The sequence below is a fragment of the Thermobia domestica genome, chromosome 18 (assembly GCF_964235325.1).
Source record: "Thermobia domestica chromosome 18, izTheDome1.hap1.1, whole genome shotgun sequence".
NCBI lineage: Eukaryota > Metazoa > Arthropoda > Insecta > Zygentoma > Lepismatidae > Thermobia > Thermobia domestica.
The window spans coordinates 11,416,547-11,429,049 of record NC_137471.1 but is presented as its reverse complement, the minus strand read 5'-3'; the positions used below and the strand labels follow the sequence as shown (position 1 = coordinate 11,429,049).

General features: G+C 37.0%; 1 non-coding gene across 1 annotated transcript; it reads left to right on the top strand.

Moving 5' to 3' along the window:
- Window positions 1-100: 100 nt before the first annotated feature.
- Window positions 101-173, top strand: TRNAR-UCU (transfer RNA arginine (anticodon UCU)). Its single transcript has one exon. It is a non-coding gene; the product is annotated as a tRNA-Arg (tRNA).
- Window positions 174-12,503: the final 12,330 nt, after the last annotated feature.

The window sequence follows — 12,503 nt, the reverse complement described above, 5'->3', positions numbered from 1 at the left end:
ACATACTCTAGAATAATTCCACACCCTGATATTCTTTTAGTTTTTGTTTCACGAACCTTCTTAGAGTTACCCCAAGATGGCAGGGTGTTTCACCATGGTTGTCCCTGTGGCGCAGTGGATAGCGCGTTGGACTTCTAATCCAAAGGTCCCGGGTTCGAATCCCGGCAGGGATGGCATTTTCTTTTTTTAATGGAGTAGTAACTGATTTTATAAGACTGACAGTAAAGTTCTATCAATGGTAACGCAAATTTAACAGGAAACAATTGGTTTCATGACGTGATTGTATAGGGTGGTCGATATCTTTTGTCATTCCTCTCACCGAGAAAACAGGAAATATTTGACATCGGCCTTGATATTTCAGATCCGCTGTTTCTTGCTCTTAAATCTAATATTTATCGTATTTTATCAATTATTTATCAAATACAACAGTAATATGCTCATTTAAATGCTCTAGATTAAAAGAAAAATCTGTCAAAATAATGAAAGATAAACTCCAATGGGCTGAGATTCAGTAAATGCACTGCCTATTCAGTGGTGCCTCGTTTGCCAATTGATTCACTAAAATTGTAAGTTAATTTAATTACAAAGCTTGCAACATAAGTGTAACTTGTAGCACATTTTCGAAAAGGAGGGGAGAATGAGTAACATGTAAAAAAAAAAAAAAAAATCGAAAATGACACATATTAATGTCGAATTCATATCATAGTTTATGGCGTCACTGAGGTGAATAGTGACACGGGGATGAGGATGGATAGGGGTGACATGCAAAACTAATCGATAACGACCAGTGACCAGTATTACTGTAGAATGGATAGTTTTCGGATACGCTAAGATGAACAGTTGAAGTACAAATTCATGCTCCATCGATATAGGAGTAAAGGTTAGGGTACGAAGGGATAGTATGTAAAATTAATCGAAGACAACCGATATTAGTGTCTAATCCGTAGTCTTCGGGGTGGCTGAGATTAATAGTAACTCACCCATTGCCGTTTAAATCCACATTAATCCAGCATGGTGGAACGAGATCTAAAAATAATCGTAAATGACCGATATAAGTATCCAATCCATAGTTTTGGTGGTCACTGAGAGAATTAGTGACATACCTGTCGATGTTTAAGTCAAAATTCATTCTCCATTCGTATCCTAAGAGGAAAAAGGGTTCAAATATCTTCCATAAACCTACTTTTCTCATGTGAAGAACACACATTTTAGCTAATCTTTTATATAATACGGTATATATCTATACTATAAAATTGAACGTGACTATGTTTGTGACTCTTAATCTCTTGAATCGCCCGACCTATCTCGATCAAATTTTTGATGTAGAAGCGGTTTTGGTCTGGGAGTGTTTTTAGCTATTCATTTTGACGGTAGAACTTAGGGAAGGGAGGATGAGGGGAAATTATATATATATATATATAATAGTAACTCTTAAACCAAACGACAGATCTCGATCAAACTTTCAACATGGATAAGGTTCAAGCCTGGGACGTTTTTTATCATTTCACTTTGACGGTGCAACGTAGAGGAGGGGGAGGCGGAGGAAATATACTAAAATCAATATAAATATATCTAAATAAAAGTGACTATGTTCGTGAGTTAATAACTCTTGAATCACCCAATCGATTTCAATCAGATGATGATCGAACCTGTTATAATTTCGCTTTCACGGTACATCTTAGGGGAGGGGGATAGTAGATATATAAAAATGAATAAAACTTAATAACTCTTGTAACACCGGACCGATCTCGATCAAATTTACAAAGTAGATGAAGTTTAGACCTGAGATGATTTTTGTCATATCATTTTGACGGTGTAACTTTGAGGGTGGGAGAGGGGAGAGACATTCCACCATTTTTTTCACTCATTAATCATTCCGCCCCTTCAACTACATCGGCATGGGTGACCCGGATTCGATTCCCGACGGAAGCGCACGTGGTTCGGATCCCACGTTAAGCTGTAGGTCTACGTCTCATGTAGTCTCGGTGCTGAAAGGGACATAAAACTCTAATTTAACCCACCAACCTTACCCGGTATCACATAATCGTGGTATATAAAACTAGAAACTTTATTCCATTTCAGAACAAATTTCATTTCTACGTTTAACTACCTCATCTCCCGCGAAAATAGTAATTCTAGGTTCGTTTATGATTTGGTTCAGTTCAGTGGCGTAGCAGCTGCCCCCGCAACCCCCGCAGTGCGGGGGGGCCCAACGTATAGAGGGCCCCGAAGTCTTGCGTTGATTAAAGATTTAAAGAATTAGAACTTCAATCTTACTTCTATCGGCTTTACAACTAGGGCCCCTTCTCTATACTTTGCGGGGGGGCCCGCAAAGGGGGGCTACGCCACTGGTTCAGTTACAATGTTAGATGCTAATTTCATTCTGTCGTTATTAAACATTACCTGGAATTGCTACTGGCTTATCTATAGGCTTATAGAACACCAGCAAAATCGTGCCACGGTTTAATTTAAATCGCAAACAAAAAAAAAATCTTTATCTTTCATTTACTTTAGTTTGTATCTCTCATCATAACTAACTAGAGTCTACAAAAATAGTCATGAATATCCCCCATGTTTTACGTTTTGTTAAGCAGCGAACGCCGTAAGATGCTTGACGGTATCAGTTATTCAGTTCTCAGTTGACTAAAGTAGCAATAGCGAAGTAACATAACACATTATGGTGTGATTTGTGAGTAATATGTTAAAGTAACAAGATTTTTTTAAAAAATATAATCCGGAGACGTCTAGTTCAGGCTCGGACCAGAGCAGGAGGGCAGGCATTCCTGCAGGGACCCTCACTAATATATATATATATATATATATATATATATATATATATATATATATAGGGTGTCCCATAAGTCCGGTTATATAGGCCAACTCGGTAACTATTGAAGACACGAAGAAATGATAAGAGATCAATGTTATTGGAAAGTGTTCTCAATCTAAAATGTTGGAATTTTCCGAATTGGACCAACCATCTGGGCTCTACACTGGTATAGCGCCCAATGGTAAAGAAAAATGCAACGTTGCCATATCTTTGTTGGGCAACAATGAAGGAAAGAGAGTGGAAAGAGGAGGAAAGAGAGAGAAAGAATCGAACCGAATACCCATCGCAACAGAGGTGAACGCTCTACCACGGACCAACCATGCCACCCAGCTAGAGGTGAAACAAAAATTCCGAGATGGTATCTTTAGATTTTTCAACCAAAATAATTACCTTATTATATGTATTTTAAACTATTTCTTACTGTTAGTCTTGTGGGAAACTTAAGCCTCCTTAACCGCTCATACGTGCACCAGTGGAAATTTATGAGGAGATTTGGGGATATGCATGTATCCTACAGTTATTTGCACAATAATATATATGGTGTTCTAAAAGGAAGCCAGCAACTCTACACACACACGAGGACGAGTTCCTCGCGTCAAAAAAAAAAAAAAAAAAAAAAAGACTATCTTGAACTCTATAGATGTAACGTATATTTACGGAGCAATAAGTGCCCGAAAGTTGTGTTGGCCGAATGCATGAAATCGAAAACAAGCTGGGAGGAAACTAACAATAACATGCATGCCCCTTACATCAAAGAAATTTGAATTTGTATGACTACAATAATCATACCAAGGAAGTCACGTCACTATACTCTTCATCTAAGAACTTCCAATTTACACTGCATTCAATACTCATTCTCGTTATGATCATACAAATAGATCCAGTCCCATAGTAGAACACACACTAAGTGTTGCATTCCACCATTTCATTCATTTCTCATCATCGCCGTCTCGTTTAGCCTAGCCGGCATAACCGCGGACGTAAAACTTAAAAAGATTTCATTTTTCCTTAAACACCCTTGTGTCTTTTAAAGTATGTAATATATAAAAATCGCTGGAATTTTGTACGATGCAAACACAGATACGGGAAAATCGTTTGATATGCTCTGCAATATCACCCGATTAGCAGAGCCAACTCAACGATTTCTTTTAAATGGTATTATGTCATATTACATATTTTGAATCTACATGCTAAACGAAAACTTATAATATCACATTTATTATTCAGTGTTATAAACTACAGTACCTCAAACATCCAAATTTTGGAGGTCATTACAACAGTATTAACACAAATGAGATGGACGGGGCAATGCACATCCAATGACATTAATGCCAAATACTATGAACATGATATGACGTAATCCGAAAATTGGGAGGGGGAATTACAAGGTATAGAAATTTTGACCTTTTTAAAAAAGGCTTTATGTCGAAAATGTGCTTAGATAAGTAAAATTTGACTTTTTCAAAGGGTTTTATTTCGAATAAGTGATTTCATAAATATCGTATCCAATTACGTAGTTTTTAATTGGTTAAAGATTATAATGCCGTATACAGAAATTTTATATAAAACAGTTCCGAAGATGAGACAAATATTGGTCAAGTTTGAAGAGATAAAACCCTCTATAGCCCAGTAGCGGAACTAAAAAGAGATGCGCGCCTCCTCAAGCGAAAATCTCTCTCTTTCTGTGTTATTTCCACAGACAGAAGTATTTTTTGCGAATATATTAAACTAATTATCTACCCTCGAACTACTATTATTAGAAACAAGCTTCTTCTCTTTCTTGTTCACCTCAACCAAAGGTTAATGAGCAACATGGAAATTTTAGAACTTTTCTCTTCCTTGGAAGAGCTGTTTTATACTTTGATAACGTGTCTTCTTCGTAACTGCATCTAGATATTTTATCTTTGGTCTTCCTCTTTCTGGTTTTCCTTCTACCCTTTCCTCTGTCATCACAGTGATCCAATCGGAGTGCCAAATAAGATGGCGAAAATACTGTTCTTCCTATTATCTTCATAATCTGTCGTTCTTCATTAACTTCCTTTAATACGTCTTCTTTCCTATTCCTTTCGGTCCATGATATGAGCAGCACTCTATATTAATATCTCATTTCAAATGCTTACAGCTTGAATATTTCAGCTTCTTTCAATGTCCACGTCTCTGATCCGTACAGCGCCACGCTCCATACTCAGTGTCTTAATAAATCGTTTACAAACGTTCTTGTTAGTATTCTTCTTTTCCTACTGAATGCTTGTTTAGCCTGCGCTATTCTGGAACTTACGTCCTTTTCACTTCTTCCGTCTGAGGATATTAGACTTCCTAACGTCTTAACGTCTTCGATTTTCTTTCCATCTAGCCACACGTTTGTCCTTTCCTGTCCTGTTCTTGTGCACTTTATCACTTTGGTTTTCTTCTTATTTATCTTCATTTTGCATGTTTTTTTCAGTTAGTCGTTCAAGTTTGAAAGTGCTTCCTGCAAGTCCCTTTCATTCTCCGCTATCAGTACTTACATCATCAGCAAACCACATTGTGCTGAAAACCTGACCATTTACTTTTACGCCTTTGTCGTTCTTGATCAAAAAATTCTTTCATAGCCTCTTCTATACACGTTGAACAGGAGAGGTGAAAGTCCACATCCTTGCCTTACTCTAGGAACAAACTAATATTCCCAAATGCAGCAGCGGGTAATATTTTGCATCCCTTCCGAATCTTTCATCCTTCTCCGCATCAGTGACAGGTTCAGAAGGGGATGGTATTCCCCTCAAGGGAAAATGTCTTCTTGTGTTATTTCAACGAGGTAAGATTACACCAATAATATGCTTTTAGTCTATTAGTTCAAACTAGCTTATATCCCCTAATGTTACAGCTGATAATATTTTATGATCCCCCTCCCCGAACCTTCCAACTTTTCAGCATGAATGAACAGGGGTGGCTTTAGGATTTTAATTTTGGGTAGGTCCGCTTCCTCGCTTATTAATATATATAGGGTGTTTCAAAACAATATCAAAGTTTGGGAAGTGATTCTCCACAACAAGATAACACAAAAAGTATAGACCAACCTGAGTGCACAAATGCTTCTTTTCGGAGTTATAGGCTGACGAATAACTCCGAGTGACTGATAAAGCCGTCACTGTGAATGAAGAGATATAAACCTTCCTGACACAGTGGGGAATCGAGAACGGGCGCACTGCCCTCAGGAAAGAAAATATAGCCCTTCTTGTGTTATTTCTAGGTTAGGTTAGGATTTAGATTTATGGGCTTTCAGCATCTAAGGCTATTTAGCCCTTCACGTTTGAGAGAGGACGTCCCTCGGCGAGCACACAATCCGGGGAAAGGGAAGGAAGAAAGGAAGCGGCCTGGGACCTATAAGTTAAGTACCACCCCGGCATTTACCTGGTGTGAATGAGGAAAACCCAGGAAAACCTCATTCAAGGTGGCTGGCCTGAAAAACTGTTTTACACTTTTTCGACCGAGTGCCCCCACAGGGAATCGAACCCGGGACCGCTCGTACCGAAGGCACGTGTTATTTCTAGACGACAAAAGATCTTCTATCAATGTATTTACTAATGATGTGCTATCAATCTGTTGTTAGTACAAAATAGCTAATATCTCTAAATATTACGACGGATATTTTTCTAAATTACTAAAAAAAAAAAAAAAAAATCGGTACGGTTTTTGTGATTACACGCCCCGTCATCCTTAGCTCCAAAATGAATGTATTTACAAAATAAAGGCCATGACATTAAAATGGAATTATATACAGTTTATAAAGAATCTGCTGAATGGAAGTAATAAATCAGTACGTTATGAAAAAGGCATTTAATACCAGTTACCTCCTTTCAAAATTTCTGACGCCGCGCCGCTCTTTCTTTTCGCAGGAACATGTATACAGTAACTAAAAATACACCTTTCAATATTCGGAGACTGCACTGAGACACTAGTTGCTAAAGAATGTATCATGCACAAGAGATATCGCAGTTTAATGTACGAGGGTAAATCAATAAGTAGCTGTAATATTATTCTATTCCATTTCAGGTTGGCTCTATGGCTTATGTGCTTACCAGACTCTAGGTGTCACCGTTAGTTTCGACTGTGGTAGATTGAAGCTTTATCACATCAGTTCGCTTTGCGCTGTTGCGAAGTAAAGATGGCTGCACCACTCTGTGCGCACCAAAGAAACCAGCGTTCCTTTTGTGTGTGTGTGTGTGTGTGTGTGTGTGTGTGCGCCTGAAGGTGTATCCGGAGCAGAAATTCATAGATTTTCAGCACTATACAGGGACAATGTGTTGCCACAGCGAAGTGTTTATCAGTAGATTGAACAGTTCAAAAGTGGTCGAATGAGCGTGAAGGACGAGAAGAGAGCAGGGCATCTAGCTACAGCAATAACTGATGACATCATTGAACGAATCTGTGTCTTGATTGTGAATAACAAGTGACTGTGAGTGACTGTTGAAGTGGCAACCCATACGCAGACTAGTCATTATTCCGAATATGGCATCATGCATAACAGGCTCAACTTTTAACGAAAGTCTGTGCAAGATGCGCTCCGAAAACTCGATGAAGACCATAAGCGAAACCGTGTGATAATCTGTCACCATCTACTGGACCGTTATGCTAACGAAGGTGAAGCGTTTCTCAGACAAATCCCTAGAGATGTAACGTGGATTCATTACTTTGAACCAGAGAGGAAATGCCAGAGCATCGAATGGAAGCAACTTGAATCTCCCGTGAAAAAGAAATTCAAGATTCAACCTTCTGCAGGGCAAGCGATACTTCACAGTGTTTTGAGATTCACAAGGGCCAATCCTGGAACACTACCTGCAAAAGGGCTCAACAATAAACAGTAAACGGTACAGTGATATGATGGTAAGCAAGTTGAAATCTGGAATTCTTAATAAACGCAGAGGTCGATTGTCGGAAGGCGTTTTTGTGTTGCATGATAATGCGCGTCCACATACCGGTGTTCACACTGTTCAAACTCTTCAGACGCTGCGTTTCGATGTGTTGGAGCATCCTGCATACGGTCCCGATCTCGTCCTGTCGGATTACCATCTGTTTGGTCCACTTAAAGATACTTTTAGAGGCCGTCCATTCAGCTCCGATCAACAGGCGAAGGAAGCAGTGCATTCGTGGCTTGATGCGCAAGCAAAAATTTTATTTATTTATTTATTTATTTTTTGTAGTAGGTATCGAAAAGTTTGTGCAACGGTGAATCAGGTGCATTGAAAACCAGGGTAATTATGTTGAAAAAATGGTATAATAAATAATAACTTGTAGTAATAAAAATTAATTGCAGATACTTATTGACTTATCCGCATGTATATCGGGACGACCATCAGGGTGTCTACTAAAATTCCAAAATGAAATTTCGTAACTTTTTCGTGACCTTTTTTTTTTACCAAATCATAAAATTTCCTAACATTTTCAAAAGCGAATTTGGGTGCGAATTAGGTCGAATTTTCATCCATGCGATAGAAACGTACTTTGCTTGCGATTTGGTAGCGTCTAAAGCCAACCAGACACACATTTGATGGTGAATTTTGACGTTTCATAGAACAAAATTTTCCAATCTGTACTTACATTTGTAGTTTTAAAAAATCGTGACCCAAAAGCTAAATTTCGTGACTTTCATGACTGTTTTCTGATTTCGTGACTTTCGTGACCGATAGACACCCTGACCATTTACCTTGACAAGACCATGTAATTGTTAAAGCACTGAACAAAGAATGCTAAAATTTTGTACGATGTAATATCGGCAGAGGGAGACACTGTTCGTCATACTGTCATTCCACCAGGTTAACAGTGTTGCCAACCCAATATAGTTATTTTCTTAAATGGCATTACATCAGATTATTACTTTTTTCAAACATACTTTAAACGAGAACTTATAGTGTTACATTTATTATACAGTGTTACAAAGTAAGGACGGTATATTATCACATACATCGAAAAAATATGGAGGAATTTAAAACAGTAATAACATATTACAATTGAGACGGACGAGGTAAAGCACATCCAAAGAGCCTTTGTGTCAAATATTACGATTATTATAATACGAATTTCGAACAAATAGAAACCAAGTTAAAAGAAATTTTTTAAAAAAACTTTTTTTCAAAGGTATTCCGAAAAAGTATTTAGACAAGTACCACATCGAATTACGTACATAGTTTTCAATAACCATAAAGATCATAATCCCGTTTACAGCAATCTGATATATCAAACCATTCGCGATATGAACAAAAAAATGGGTAAAATTTGATATATTACCTAAAATGAAGTATTCGTGGGAACTTTTACAATCAATTTTTGATTTCTTTTGCTTCTGTGACTTTACAATTTTAAGTTCTTGGAATTACATAACTTTAAGCAGTGTTGTAAAGTTTTAACAGTTGTTATCGTATCTCTAGAATGGTTCGAGATATTAAATTGCTGTAAACGGCATTATCATCTTCACAACTATTCAAAATCATCTCTGTAATTGGATGAAATGCGTATCTAAGCAGTTTTTCGAAATAAAGGCTTTTTGAAAACAAGTCAAAATTTCAATCCTTTGCATCTTTCTATGTATTCATTCGAAATCTGTCATATCATGACCATAGTGTTACACAATAAAGTATTTTGGATGTGCATTGCACTGTCTGTTTCATTTGTGTTATTACTGATGTAGAAGCTACCAACTTTTGTAAATCATTTTTATCTCATACTTTTGGGAGAGTCTAATCAGTTATAGAACATATGATTCTCGCTTTTTAAATGGATGTTCATCATCAAATCGAGACAAATTTCGAGATAAGATTGCTTAAAATTGTCGAAATTGAGGGAAAAGCGTCGCTATAATTTAACATGTCTTTTCATTCAGTAATTATTTCTAACTAAAGTTGGTAGCAAGATTTCGCGCCGCTCTGTATTATGGAATTTATTGTCTTTTCAGATCATTAGATACACTGGGAGCTATTTTTCATTAAAAATACGCAACAGTACATCATTCGCTTACGAATACTATGGAATACATATTGAATACAATGTCTTTCTCTAGTATCTCCAAACATTTACTTTCGTTATATAATAGTCGCTATTTTCTTCAGTTACATCTTGCTAGACTGGATTCATTGCAAGATATAGCTCTTGTTGATCTATCGTAGTAAAATAGATGAAACACTGATATCGGAAAAAAATCTAGTTTTGTTGAAGACAATCCACATAACCATCTTCCAGAAAAAACTATATCATTTCTATACACGTCTAACCTATCATTACTTTAGAAAAGTTAGAAGTATCATTTAATATTAATAGTGAAAACGTCAAACTTCATGTGAAGAAAAGTATAAAAATCCAGAAAACTGTTTTTGTAAATAACAATACGGTGTTTGTGTACCGGTAGAAATTTTCTGGAAGGGACTCCACTATCTTCAACAAAACTAGATTTCCGAGATCAATGTTTCACCAGTTCTACTATGATGATTCAACACGAGCTATTTCCTGCAATAAATCCAGTCTAGCGAGATGTTACTGATGAAAATAGCAGCGATTATTGAAATTACACACAGTGGGAAAAAAAAAGTTAGTGGGACCGAAACCACATGATCATACATATCACAAAATGTCTTCTGTAAATCTGGATGAAATCGGGCTAGGATCTACTCTTTGTATCGCCTAGCAGTTACTGTTGTTGTGTTGTCACACTCGCTCTCGACAAAATAAGTCTGATGACAGAATGACTTGAAAATGAAATTAAATGAAATCTTTAGTGTTACGTCCCACGCTTATGCCGGTTAGACTAAAGGAGACGGTGCTGATGAGAAATGAATGAAATGGTGGAATGAAGAAAATTGGAGGAAACGGAAGAACCCCGAGAAAATCCACGAGCACGGTATTTGTCCACCACAAAGACCACACGGCGCGAGCTGGAATCGAACCAGGAACCCCAAGCACCGGAAATGAACGCTCTACCACTGAGCTCCCCCCCCCCCCCCGACAGAATGACTTGAAATCGCCACCTGCACGCTTACTTTTGTCTAATGCAGTGGTCTTTATGCACAGTCATCGGGCTTCTCCAAGCCTTTATATATATATATCCATGTAAAATATGTAAACCACCAACGATCCATGTAAAATGGATCCTCATACAACTACTGCTAAAACAAGTACACAATACTGCAAGCGAACACGCTTTAAGGCATTCGAATTCGTTAAGAAGCACCATTCTAAAAATTAACATAAGAATTTCACGTTAAGGATTATAGAAAATAATAAATACATCATTCATATCATTTTATGGTTTCGCTTTCAGTTGCCTTCTTTCAGCCCCATCTTATATAAAAAAGCAAATATCAGGAGATACAAAGTAAGTATTTTATAAATAACAGTAGAATTTATATCTCAAAATCTGCGACTTATTTCATCGCTTGTAATTACTTATAACTTTCCTTCTACCTGGAATATGTCGTCTTCGACAACAACCACAATATATTTACTATCTGGAATAACCAATGAAAAATATCATAATCTTAGGATATACTTTATACAGCATAGTAAGTTAAGGTACGCATTGTGCGTAAACTTTACTGGATGAAATTTATAAATTACTTACACAATTGCGCAAGTGAATTTTCAGTCAATCTTTCGGCTGTTCTCTGCCGGCGTATGTACAGACTTTTGTTGAAACAAACAGCTCCTTCACATCCTGACAATACTTCTTTCCTTAAACATATTAGTGCAGCCTAACACCGTTAAGTTTATTTATGAAGCACTGAATAAAAAACTGAATCATTTAAGTTAAATTTTACAAATACCTGAAAATGTAACTTATTTATGCAACTAATTCATCAATATGTTGTCGTCATCTTTATTCACGCAAACAACAGGGCCGTACTGCAACCTAGCGACCCACCGGGAGGTACTTGCCAGGGGGACATGCACATGTACGTACTGCGTTTTGGCAGTACGCACAACTCAAAGCAAATGTATAGTATATTGTACTTATTTCGAACAAGCCAAGACCATGGACCTACAAAGGACTTATTTCACACTGAACCACATCTAGGAAAACCCTACGTAGGTAAATCCTTTTAACGTAAGGTACGAATGAATGAATTTTATTTATTTCCTTTAATCGTTTTTGGCGGAATGCAAAGAAAACTGACTTAAATTTGCATCTGCACAAGGCCTCTTATGATGCCCTTAACACGCGTTTTAAAGTACATAATTTAAAAACCTACTTATCTGCAACATAGTGATTGCTTGTGATTTTTCCTCTAAAGATATAAATATTTTCCTCTTTTTTTTTTAATTTTATTTTTAGAAAAAGAGAAAATGAGTTGAGTTTACATTTTTGCTCCAGGACTCCGTGACCAAGAGGGCCCCTAAAATTTTAAAAATCACTGGAAACACTTTCACCATAAAAGTTAAAAAAACGACATGAATTTCCCCTATACAATTCATGGGTCCCTTTGAACATGTTGAGAGAGGGACCATCATAAAAATTTTTGATGGGTCGCAGTGTATTTCTTCGCTCCAGGGCCCCAATGGTCTTAATTTGACCCTGTATATTTTCTAGACAGAAAACAACGATGCTGTAAAATGTAAATTATTATTTAGTTTGAAGTTATGGCATCATTTGAGATTTCAATTTAGCTGAATACTTCAATATTAGCAAAATTATAAAGCAGAGTGAGAA